The following is an 11,196-nucleotide window of genomic DNA, read 5'->3' as shown; positions in this document are numbered from 1 at the left end:
GGTGGGGGGGGGCAAACTGAAGCCCTCATGGTGAGAGAGGGAGTGGGGCAGGTGCTGCCCATCCAGGGTGGAGTGCGGCACTGGATGGAGACGCAAGTGGGGGGTGGCTCCCAATGCTACACACACCCCGGGAGGGCATGGGGGGGGTGTGCCCCTGGATCTGCGTGGGGCGAGGGCGGGCTGCCACTGTGGGCTTGGGCTGGGGCCAGTGCCAGACTCTTCCTGGCAGGGGACTGTGCTCGTGGCAGGTGGTGGCAGTGCTGGAAACAGGGCTACAGTGAATTTTGGGGAGGCTGAAGCCCCCACCCCCCCATAGTTCCCCTCCCAACACTGCTACCACCCACCTCGAGCACAGCCCTGGCCCAGCCCCCTGGCACGAAGAGCCCCAGCCCCAGCCCACAGAGGCAGCCTGCCATCGCCCTGTGCACATCTGGGGGCACACATGCCCTTGTGCCCTGCCAGGGTGTATGTAGCGGTGGGAGCTGCTCCCTGGATGAGCCACTCATGGCTCCATCCCATGCCTTGCCTTTCACCGGCTGGGGAGCCCTTGCCCCAGCCCTACTCCCTGTCTCACTGCAGGGGCCTTGATCTGCCCCCCATGTGCCCCTCCCCCCCGCTTCCCCCACAACAGACTTACCAGGCAGACATGGCTGCTGTCCACACTGCTGGGCTGTGCTCCTGGCCCCTTGCATGCTGCAAGGGCATTTATTGGCAACATTATCAGCCACATAAGCCAAAAAAAGCTGATTACTGATAATGTCAATTTTCCTTATATTGGTGCTGACCTGATATGGGACTGATGTATCAGTGCACCTCTAGTAATTTTAGGTGTTGACAGCCCAGAGGCTGCAAGTTTCAGGCCATAACAGAAGTACTTATGGTGCGGTCGTGTCATATTCCAACAAATCTGCAAATTCTGCTAAATGCTTTGTCACAAGGACATGGAAAAGGAAGGAAAGACACAATAGTTCAGTGCAGGAAGTGAGTAAACTCCATACTGTGCAGACTATCCAACACATGAATAGCCCCACTGAAGTCAGGGGTCTAATCATGTTTAAGGGTTGGCAAGATTCAGGATCTTTACTTTCTATCTAGCAACACCAGTCATCAGGCAAGAGGCCAGCTAACAAGGGAGTTTGCTGTGGGTATTTCCCTCATTTTTGTTTTAGCTCTTACTCACTGTAAGCTTGCTGAGCACCAGCTGGTAAGATAGAGGGAAGGAATTTATAGGTGCTAACAGAAGAATGAGAGAGATGACTGAAAGATGTCACAACGTATATGCCACCACAACTGCCAGCTCTTCCTTTGCCTATTACTGTGCAGTTTCTGATCAGGGAGTGCCACTGACCTCTAAGCTAAGACTTAGGCAGGTGTTGGTCTGGCTTTGTGGGAAATGCAGCCTATGTGTTCCTGCCAGAGACAGCCAGGCTTCTGGTGTGGAGGTGCCTCCTCATACGTTCTCTCAGGAACTAGGCAGAGGAGCTGTAGGAGCATGTGTGAACACAAGGACTTGATCAATATGATGTACAAGGAGACTTCCAGGATTGTGAAAAAGGGCTAACCAGAGAAGCTACTGGAAAGCAAGAAAGACTTGGATGCTCAGGAAGGGCAATGGATGGGTATAATTCTTCATGAAGAACAAGCAGGAGGGGGAAAAAAGGAGGCAGTGTTGCTCTACCTATGTAAGATACGTATTCCCGTTTTGAGCTGCTATACAAAGTGAGAGGGTAAGCTGGTTGAAAGTTCCCAAGTCAAGGTAAGGGGAGAATAACGAGGCTGATGTCTTTGTGGGTGTCTGTTCTAGATCACCAAACCCAGGGGAGGGGGTTGATAAAGCTTTTTTTTTTCTTTTAAACAGCTAATGGAAGTATCCAAATTGCAGGATGTAATGTTAATGGGGAACTTTAATGTGACATTTGGTGAGAGGATAACACAGCAGCATGCAGGCAACCTACTGATTTTTCTGGAATGAGTTGGGGATAAGGAGATAATGTTTTGCTGCAGATGAAGGAAAAGTCAACAAGGAAGACAGTTCTCAGTTTGATGATTACAAACAGGGAGGAATGTGTTGAGAATGTGGCAGTGGAAGGCAATTTGGGTGACTGAGCATGAACTGATATAATTCAAGATCCTAAGGTAAGGAAGGAAGAAGGAGAGGAGCAGAATAAAGACATTGGACTTGAAGAAAGCAGACTTCCACAAACTGAGGCAACTGGTGGGCACAATCCCTTGAGAGGCAAGTCTGAAGGCGAAAAGAGTCCAGGAGAGAAATTGAATTGCAGGTGATGTGGAAAAAGTTGGTGTTTAATGCCTTTTTTAGTTTAGTTTTTACAAAGGGTGTTACCATATGATGACCCCAGATGATAGCAAATATAGGGGACGAGAAAGCAGCCTAGACTAGTATGGAAGAACAGGGTAGGGATTACTTCGAGAAGCTGTATTTTTTCAAGTCATCCTGAAGCAGTTGACTGAGGTAATCACAGAACCATTGGCTAGTGTCTTCGGGCATGTCTGGCCATAAGGAGCAGTTCACTTCAGGGCTCCTCCTACCCTGCTCTGCTGCCCTGCACCAGCCAGGGGGAGCTCCAGGCTCCGGGTGCCAGCCTGGGGCTGGCAGGGGGGCTAATCCTGATCTCCATGTGGCTGCCAGGACAACTGTCACAGTCACATGGAGATCAGGTCCTAAACCTGATCTCCATGTGGCTGGGATGCAGCAGTCCTGACAACAGGGATAATTCTGGCCATGTGGCAATTGAGTCCTGATCCCCACATGGTAGGAAGACAGTTGCCCCTGCAGCTGGTGCAGTTCCCATCCCTGTATGGGGCTTTGCCAGTCACAGTGGGCCTCCCTGCTGCCTGGGATGACCGGGAGCAAATTGCTCCTGGTTGGCATCTACACATGCTACTACTGCAGAATACCTAATATGCCATTAATCGAGTACCCGTAGTTCGTGGTATTAGCAAACATTGCATTAGCGTAATTTACTGCACAGTAAATCCATGGACATGTAGATGCTTTACTAGGCATTAGATTAGTCAAATGCACAGTAAAGTGTCTCATGTAGATGTGCTCTCTGAGAACTTGTAGAGGGTCAGGTAAGGTCCTGCATTTAAAAAGGAAGGAGGAAGATCTGGGGAATTACAGACCAATCAATCTGACCTCAGAACATGGAAAGATTATGAAATATTTAATCAACAAATGTGTTTCTAAGCACCAGAAGGAGAAGAAGGTGATTAGGAAGAGTCAATAAGGATTCATCAAAAGCAGATCATGTTTTGCCAAGCTCATTTCCTTCTCTGACAAAGTGATGGGCTCTGTGGATGGAGGGGAGATCAGTGAATGCAATATACATTGAATTTAGAAAGACTTTTGATACTGTCATCCATGACATCATGAAGCTAAGGAAATACAGTCTAGATGAAAATACTGTTATTGTGTTCAGAGAATAGCTTTCAATGGTTCAATGTCCATATTGAGTGGGGTTCCCCATGGGTCTGTCTTTCTGGTATTGCTTAATACCCCCCCAGTAACAAATTAGAGGATGGGATTAACTGCAGGGTTAGCAAATTTGCAGAGAACACCAAAATGGGTTTGGCATCAGACACTTTAGAGCAGTGGTCTCCAAAGTGGGGTGCGCGCACTCCAGGGGGTGCACAAGCCGATCCATTGGGGTGCAGGAAGAAAATATTAGAACTTCTATTTATATTTATATAAATATACATATATTGGGGGTGCATGCTCAAAAATTTTGTACTGATAGGGGTGCGCGAATATAAATATACATATACTGGGGGTGTATGCTCAGAAATGTTTTACTGATAGGGATGCGCTATCAAAAAAGTTTGGAGGCCACTACTTTAGAGGACAGGATTAGGATTCAGAATGGCTTTGGATAACTGGGAAAATGATCCAAGGACACTAAATGAATGGTCTGGTTAACTGAATGAAATTCAACAAGGACAAATGCAGAGTCCTACATTTGTGACAGAACAGTCACATGAACAAATATGGACTAAGGAATAGCTGATTAGTCTGCAGTACTCATGAAAAGGCCCTGCAAGTTTTATTGGACTATAAGCTGATTGGGTGCCAACAGTGTGCTCTTGTTCCAAAAAAAGCCAATAGCATACCAGGCTGCATTAGCAGGAATATTGCTTGAAAGTTAAAGTGATTTGTCCCCACTATTTAGCTCTGATGAAGTTTCAGATAGGGTATTGGGTCCCACACTTCAAGAAGGATGTGGACAGATTAGAGAGTTCAGTATAAAGCAACAAAATTATCAGGGACCTTGGAAACAAGATTTAGGAGGAAAGGCTGAAAAAACTAGGGTTATTTGGTCTGAAGATTTGCAAGTGACACTCCTGTCAGCATCCAGGATATGGTTGGTGGGTTTTTGGGTTGTTTTTTTATGCCAAGAGTGCACTATTGGCTCATATTAAATCAATGGCTGACTGTAACTCCCAGGCCCTTCTCTGCAGTATTGCAGCCTAGCCAGTAATTCCCCAGTCTGTAATTTTGCATGCAAATATTCCCAAGGGCAGGACTTCACACTTGTTCTTGAATGTCATCTAATTGGTTGCCCACCATTTTTTCAGTCTGGTCAAGATCATTGTGGATCCTAGCCCTCCCTTCCAGAGTGTCTGTGACTCCATGCAACTTGGATGATTCTGGCTTGAGCAGAGGGGTTGGACTAGATGATCTTCTGAGGTCCCTTCCTGCCATATTTTTCTACATTTCTTAATTCTAAACAATTTGAAAAATACAGGGTGTGTCTACACATTATTAACACTGCAAGAAACTGCACAGTAAGCCTTTCCTGGAAGCACCGTTACACGTGCTTCCTGTTGGGAGCAAATCTGCTCACAGTGGCCACGTCCAGATAAGTGTGGATATTTCATTCCCCAGGGCAAGTAGCAGTGCCGCTGCTTCTTGTCCCTGATGGATATCTGTGCCACGTGTACTTGGGCTCGCAGCAGGATACCCTGGGTAGGGTAGGGGAGGTTGAGGCTAGCAACTGTGCTGGCCCCAGCAGCCTTACATAGGGTCCCAGGGAGCAGGGAAGTTGCAGCTGCAGGGATGTTGCAGCTAGGAGCTCCTGCAGCTCCAGTTGGCCAAGCTCTGGTTTAGGGTGGCATGCGCTGCTGCCACATGCACTGCCCCACTTTTTTTCCATGTGGGGTTTTTTGATCCCAGGATCTCCTAGGGTCAATCGCCGCCCCCCACCCCACCCCCCGGCATGCTGCAAAGTAGCAGTGCAGGGAATGCCTGAATGCATGGTGTGTGATACCTCAGATGAGTCTGCAGTGCCACATATCTCATGGCCATGCTCGTCTGGATGCAGTCAGACTGCTCCTACCCTGCTCTGGCCCCCTGCAGCAGCAGCTAGGGGGAGCTCCACGTTCCCCCAGATTGCTAGCCCAGGGCTGGCAGGGAGCACAGGGCTGGTCCCCATGCACATGGAGACAGGAGAGCTCTGCCAGCTGGCTCCTTGCCTTGTACACATCGGGGGGGAGGGCCTGATGTGCATGGGACCAGGAGACACTGTTGCTGCAGAGCTCTCTTGTCCCATGCTGTGCAGCTGGGGGCTGGCTGGGAGCTGTCCTGCTTCTGGGGCAGCTCCCAGCCAGCTGTGAACTGGGTGGGGATTTCTCTGAGCAGCCAGAGGCTGACCTAGGTGCTGTGCTGTTTCTGGGACAGCTCCTGGCCAGCTCTCAGCTGCACAGGAAAATCTCCACCCAGCCAGGAGCTGGCTAGGAGCTGCCCTAGAAGCAGGAGCTGGGGGGAGCCAGAAGCTGTGTAGTGCCAGGACCAGGGGAGTTCCCTGGTGTTGGGGCTGACAGGGAGCAAATTTGCTCCTGGTCAGCATCTACACATATACTATTGTGCTGTATGTACTACGCAGTTAGTTTACTACCTGTATTTACAGGTAGTAGTTAACTGTGCAGTAAGCTAATTTACTGTGCAGTAAATGGTGTGCACATGTAGACAGTGATGCTTTACTGCACAGTAGATTAATCTATCCAGTAAAATGTCATGTGTAGACACACATAAAAAATATGAAAGTAAGAATTAGGATCCCCAAAATTTACAAGGGGGTTGGAACTCAGTCCTGCACAACAAGCTGAAGCTTCAAGGTCACTACATCACTATGGATTTGGGTAGAAATGCTGCCTTTTGAATGACCAACTAATATTTTCTGTAACACCTCATGCTGAAGGAATCATTCCATCTGGTTAAAAACCTAGCCAAGTGATATGTCTGTGCTGGAGGTGTTATGTTTGTTCTCATGCTTAGTAGCGTGATGCTTATTCTCTTCTGCTTTCCTGTCCCTAAAAATTAACTTCTTTATACAGGACAGCAACTGTGGATGTATGCAGATTTGGATGAAAGTTGATCATCATAAATAATAATAAATTAACAAACAAGCCTATACACAACCTGCACATAAATTTGTATCAGTGGTCTCTTGTGTCTGTCCAAGGACAAGAAAGAAAATCTGCATCGATGACTTGCATCTAAATCATTTCTGTCCTGTCAAAGGTTTGTTAGGGCACAAATAAGGTTGTGCCCTCCATGTCTGTCCCAGAGTGCTCTTTTCATGTTCCCTTTCTTAAGTGCCATAGGTCTTCACTTTGAAGCGTGGCCTCAGTTAAACCTCTCTGTGCATTTCTTGCCAACCAAAGAAATACTCCTTTATAGATATGGGATGCCCTCCCCTAGTTCCTGCAAGGCCACTGTATTGCTCTGTTTCAGAGCCTGTGACTCTGACACACAGGCACCATTAACTGACTAGTAATAGTAGTAAATAATAAGTCAAAGTTGATTGGGCTAGAAGATATCTAACATACACTCCCCACAAATGATTATAGTTGTTATCTGTTCTATTTATACCTTTCATTTGTCATTTATCTTCTTGACTGCAAGCTCTTCAGGGCTGGGACAGTGCTTAATGCATGTTAAATGCTACTATGATTAAAATAATCAGCTGCTTTCAACCAAATGTTTACTACTTTGAGCCGGTAGCTTAAACCTAGTAAGAGATGTTACAGGACTTTGATACATTAGGATGTGTAATTTTAGAGTGTTCTATTCACGGGGAAAATATAACACTTGGCTTGTAGAGGTGCTCATTTTGTAAAATAATTTATAATTAATTTGTACAGCTTTGGGTGGAAACTTTAAAAACAATCGTCAAAACAAAACAAAACAGTGGGAAAAATGTAGACCTGTCTAGATCATCTTTTTCACTTGTCCTTTGACAACTTTCCCTGAGATTTCTTTATGTAATGCATAGGGAACATACGTAAGAAAAATACAGCGTTTCTTTGTAGACAGAATCTGACACAAATCAGTGAGACGTAATCTGAAACTAAACTAATAGTTGGTCAAAAGACAACTATTCTGAACTTGCCAGGCAAAGGTTTAACTATAGCTACAATTTTTTAAAAGTATATATCCACTCCAAGTGTCAATAGACTTCAAAAGTGTTTTAGAAATAGGATTTCAAACTGTTTCTCAGCACACACTGGCTTGTGGGCAAAATTGAATTGATTTATTACAAGCATTTTACCAGAAAAAAATCATGCTGAGATATTTCTTCACCGGTGTCTTGTGATACGGATTCCAAGAGTGCTCATTATCAGGTGTAGTCATTATAAACCTGGCATTGCCTTCTGATAAATGAAGTTATAGAAGCAATTTATTAGGAGCACATTTTCAAAGCATAAATCAAATCTCAGTCAAATACTTAAAGATCAAGGTTTGAATGGAGTTTTTTATAAATGCCTTTGAAGTGCTAAGAAAATAAAGGAATTGTGTCAAGTATCCTTACAATGGTGCAAGTGGCTATTTTTCTCACAAGAATTTAACGCCTTCTTCCCCAACCGAAGTCTATAAGCCAACTGAGGCTGCCAGGAGTTCGAGGGTAAAACTCCGTACACATTTTTCAGCTGCTGGAGCACTTTAACTTTCAGTCTCCTGGTTCAGTCACACATCATGAACAGATACGCTCCTTCAAACCTTGTTCCTCACCAGATACTTGGATAATTGTTTTTGTTAAGCTAATTGAGAAACATGAAATTGTCCTTCATTTTAAGAGCAGGATAAAGATGGTACAAAGATATATGGGCAAAAGGTTATATAGGCATGCAGGGGGCAGAGATAGTCTGAGAGAGAAGCTCAAAGGTAAGATGTCTTTTAAGAGATACTGTTTCTGTAATGCATATCAGCAGATACCTGCTCCCCTATAGACCACTGAAGCAAACAGGCTCCCAGCAGGAACCACAGTCTGTCTGTGCACTATGCTCTTCCCCAGCATCTGGAATGGGGTGGATTTAGACATCACATTAGTGCTATTGTCAATTCTTGCAATATTTGCAAGACTATATCCAGCTTCTAGAATCAGGTAATTGGGGAATCTTGGCTGTTCACCTTCATTTTATAGAAAAAAATGTGAATGCTAAGACTTAGAAGCTAAAAGGTAAGTCCGAACAACCTCTAACATAATTATTTAAATAAATATTTTGCTTCAGTGTAAATCAAGAATAATTTTACTGAAACCCCTGCTGTAAAATGAGTGTAAGATCAGAACCAGGTTCAGTATCTGTGCAATACTCCATCCTGAATTTGGATTGCTATTATAGTTGGATTGCTCTGTTTTGCTTCTCATCCCATAGGTTACAGATCTTGTGCGTCAGAATGACAGAAGAAACTATACCAGTGGGGGTTTGCATGGTAGGGCCAGACAAATAGGTAAGCTAGATCAAGCCACACTGGTGATATCTGCTGCTCAGTGAAGTGGCTGACAATCATAATGGCATCAAGCAATGCGTGGTAGTCTTCCTGCTACTTAGAGATGGTCATTTCAGCAGTGAGGGCAGATGATGCCAAATATGTAAGATGTTACTGGCAGAAGTAGCTGATGAACCAGTGCTAGTCAATGGCTGAACTTCAAGTGCTGCAGGGTACAGATCCCTCCAATAGGAAGACATGATGTTACCAAACTGCATGAGCAGTGTCATTGGAGTAGGTCATTGGCAGTTAGAAACTACCTTCCTAGCCCTTTCCAGTTGTAGCTGCTTTTGCTGTTCCACTGAGCTAAAGGGAAAGCACTGGAAAAGTGCCTGCGCAAGTTGCTGCCATTTCAATCCATTCACTTGCTGTCACAGCCATGGCATCTTCTGAAGGTGAGGCAGTGTGACAGGCAGTGATGCTGAAAGTCACAGTCATGAACCTGCATGGAGGCAGCCCACATCACAATCACTGAATGTCTGAGGTGGAGGTTGTCAGCACCTCCCATAATCTGCTGGGTGACTGAGCATCTCCTTTTGGAAATGCCACTGCTCACCCTGAAAGGAGTGGATCTAGCATAGGTGCTCTTCAAGAAGCCTGTCCTTCATACAGGCCTGACAAGATAGCCATGGCTGGTGAGCTATCTTTTTCATATATGAACACCAAGGAAGAAATATTGTTCTCTTAATGTAGCACTTGGGAAAGCCTTCAAATTGCTGGGTAGATCTGAAGCAAACTGGCCTGCTTGCAGGACAGTGCTTATCATAAGAAAACTGGACTGCTATAATACTGATGTTATTGAGTGAGATATGGCTGATGACTAAAACTTTTTTGGTGAGGACAGCCAGCTGGGGAACTGTGTTTTGGTGGCATCGGTTTAGCTATTTAATCTGACCTTGTCAGGCAGTGGCTATGCAGTCCAGAAGATATCAGTGATAGACTGATGTACATGCATGCCCCACCAACGAAGGGATGAAACACTGTTTCATAATATGCATGCACCGGCACTGTTTGGTGGCGAAGAGGAGAATCCTACCTGGATGCAACTATCTCCATCACTCCCAAATCAGACAGGCTGGTTTCCCAGAGAGACTTCAATACATATGTCAGGATAGATTTTTTCCACTTGGCATTGTATACTGGGCAGGCAAAGCATTGGGTCTGCTAATGCTAGTGGCCATATGTTTCTGTAGCAGTGTCAGACATAAGCTGGTTATTACAAATATGGTTTTTGGCAAGCAGAAAATAGAAAGGCTTCATAGATGCATTTGCAATCCCATCAGTGCCTCATTGACTACATTATTGTGAAGCAAAGAGACCTTAATAATGTCAAGGCCATTCAAGTCATGCAAAGATCTGACTGCAGAACAGATTGTCAGATGATTTGTTTAAAGCTAGCTGAAAATTCAGTCAAAATGTTACATAATTACAGAAAAGTTTCCAAAAAAGACTAAAGATGGACTGGCTGAAAAGTGAACAGAGTTATATGAAAAGCTGACTTCTGTTTGGCTATGGCAAATAGCTCAAGGCCTTACCTGTTGCTACACTGCTCTTTGGGACACTACTGTATCACTAAAGTGAACCTAGCATCCCCAGGGTTAAGTAGAAGCAGATAACAACGTCATTCAAAAGTTGTCAGATAAAAAGAGGACAATTTGCTAATAACTTCTTAATGATTATGACCCCTTTGTCCATTAGGGATCTCCTGAAGTGCCATCTTGTAACAGGATGCCAGTAGACTGACATGACTCCTTGGCTGCAGGCAGACATATGAGATTCAAGGAGAATGTCAAGTAGTAACACCGTACCAAACTTTAGAGATGTGTATAAAGCTTGAGGAGAGTCAGCTGCAGAAGTCACAGGCCGTGCATTTACTGCAGGAGGGTGAATGGCACTACAGGGAAGTAGTTGAAGCTTTTTGTCACAAATTGGCCTGTTGAGTCAAGCATGCACTCATCACACCACTACAAATCCTTCAATTGACATTTGATTGAGATAGTTAGATTGATTGACTTTACCTGCTTTTGTTGGATCCTTCATAAATTCAGGTGACAGGTAACAATGATGACAATTTGACTTGCAAACAGTACTTCATAGAATCATAGAATCATGGAAGTTGGGTCGGGAGGGACCTTGTAGATCTTCAAGTCCGACCCCCTGCCTGGGCAGGAGAAAAAAAACTGGGCTCAAATGATCCCAGCTAGGTAGGCATCAAGCCTCCTCTTCAAGACCCCCAGGGTAGGAGCCAGCACCACTTCCCTTGGAAGTTGGTTCCAGATCCTAGCCGTCCTGACTGTAAAGTAGTTCTTACGGATGTCTAATCTAAACCTACTCCCCAACAACTTGTGGCCGTTATTCCTTGTTATGCCAGGGGGTGCTAGGGGAAACAAGGTCTCTCCCAAACC

The 11,196-nt window shown here is 45.2% G+C and overlaps 2 long non-coding RNA genes across 3 annotated transcripts in view; one reads left to right on the top strand and one right to left on the bottom strand.

The window, feature by feature from the left end:
* LOC109302777 overlaps positions 1 to 11,196 on the top strand; it is an 89,294-nt gene that overhangs the window by 34,184 nt on the left and 43,914 nt on the right. The gene's annotated exons all lie outside the window — the stretch shown is intronic.
* The window catches only part of LOC109302779, an 11,620-nt gene continuing 10,414 nt past the window's right edge, over positions 9,991 to 11,196 (bottom strand). The window contains exon 3 of the long non-coding RNA XR_002098931.1: positions 9,991 to 10,000. This is a non-coding gene — a long non-coding RNA (uncharacterized LOC109302779). The remainder of the gene's footprint in view (positions 10,001 to 11,196) is intronic.

Source organism: Gavialis gangeticus, unplaced genomic scaffold (genome assembly GCF_001723915.1).
Source record: "Gavialis gangeticus isolate Ggan-Ray unplaced genomic scaffold, GavGan_comp1, whole genome shotgun sequence".
Taxonomy (NCBI): Eukaryota; Metazoa; Chordata; order Crocodylia; family Gavialidae; genus Gavialis; species Gavialis gangeticus.
The sequence above is the reverse complement of the archived record's forward strand: the minus strand, read 5'-3'. Positions and strand labels throughout refer to the sequence as shown.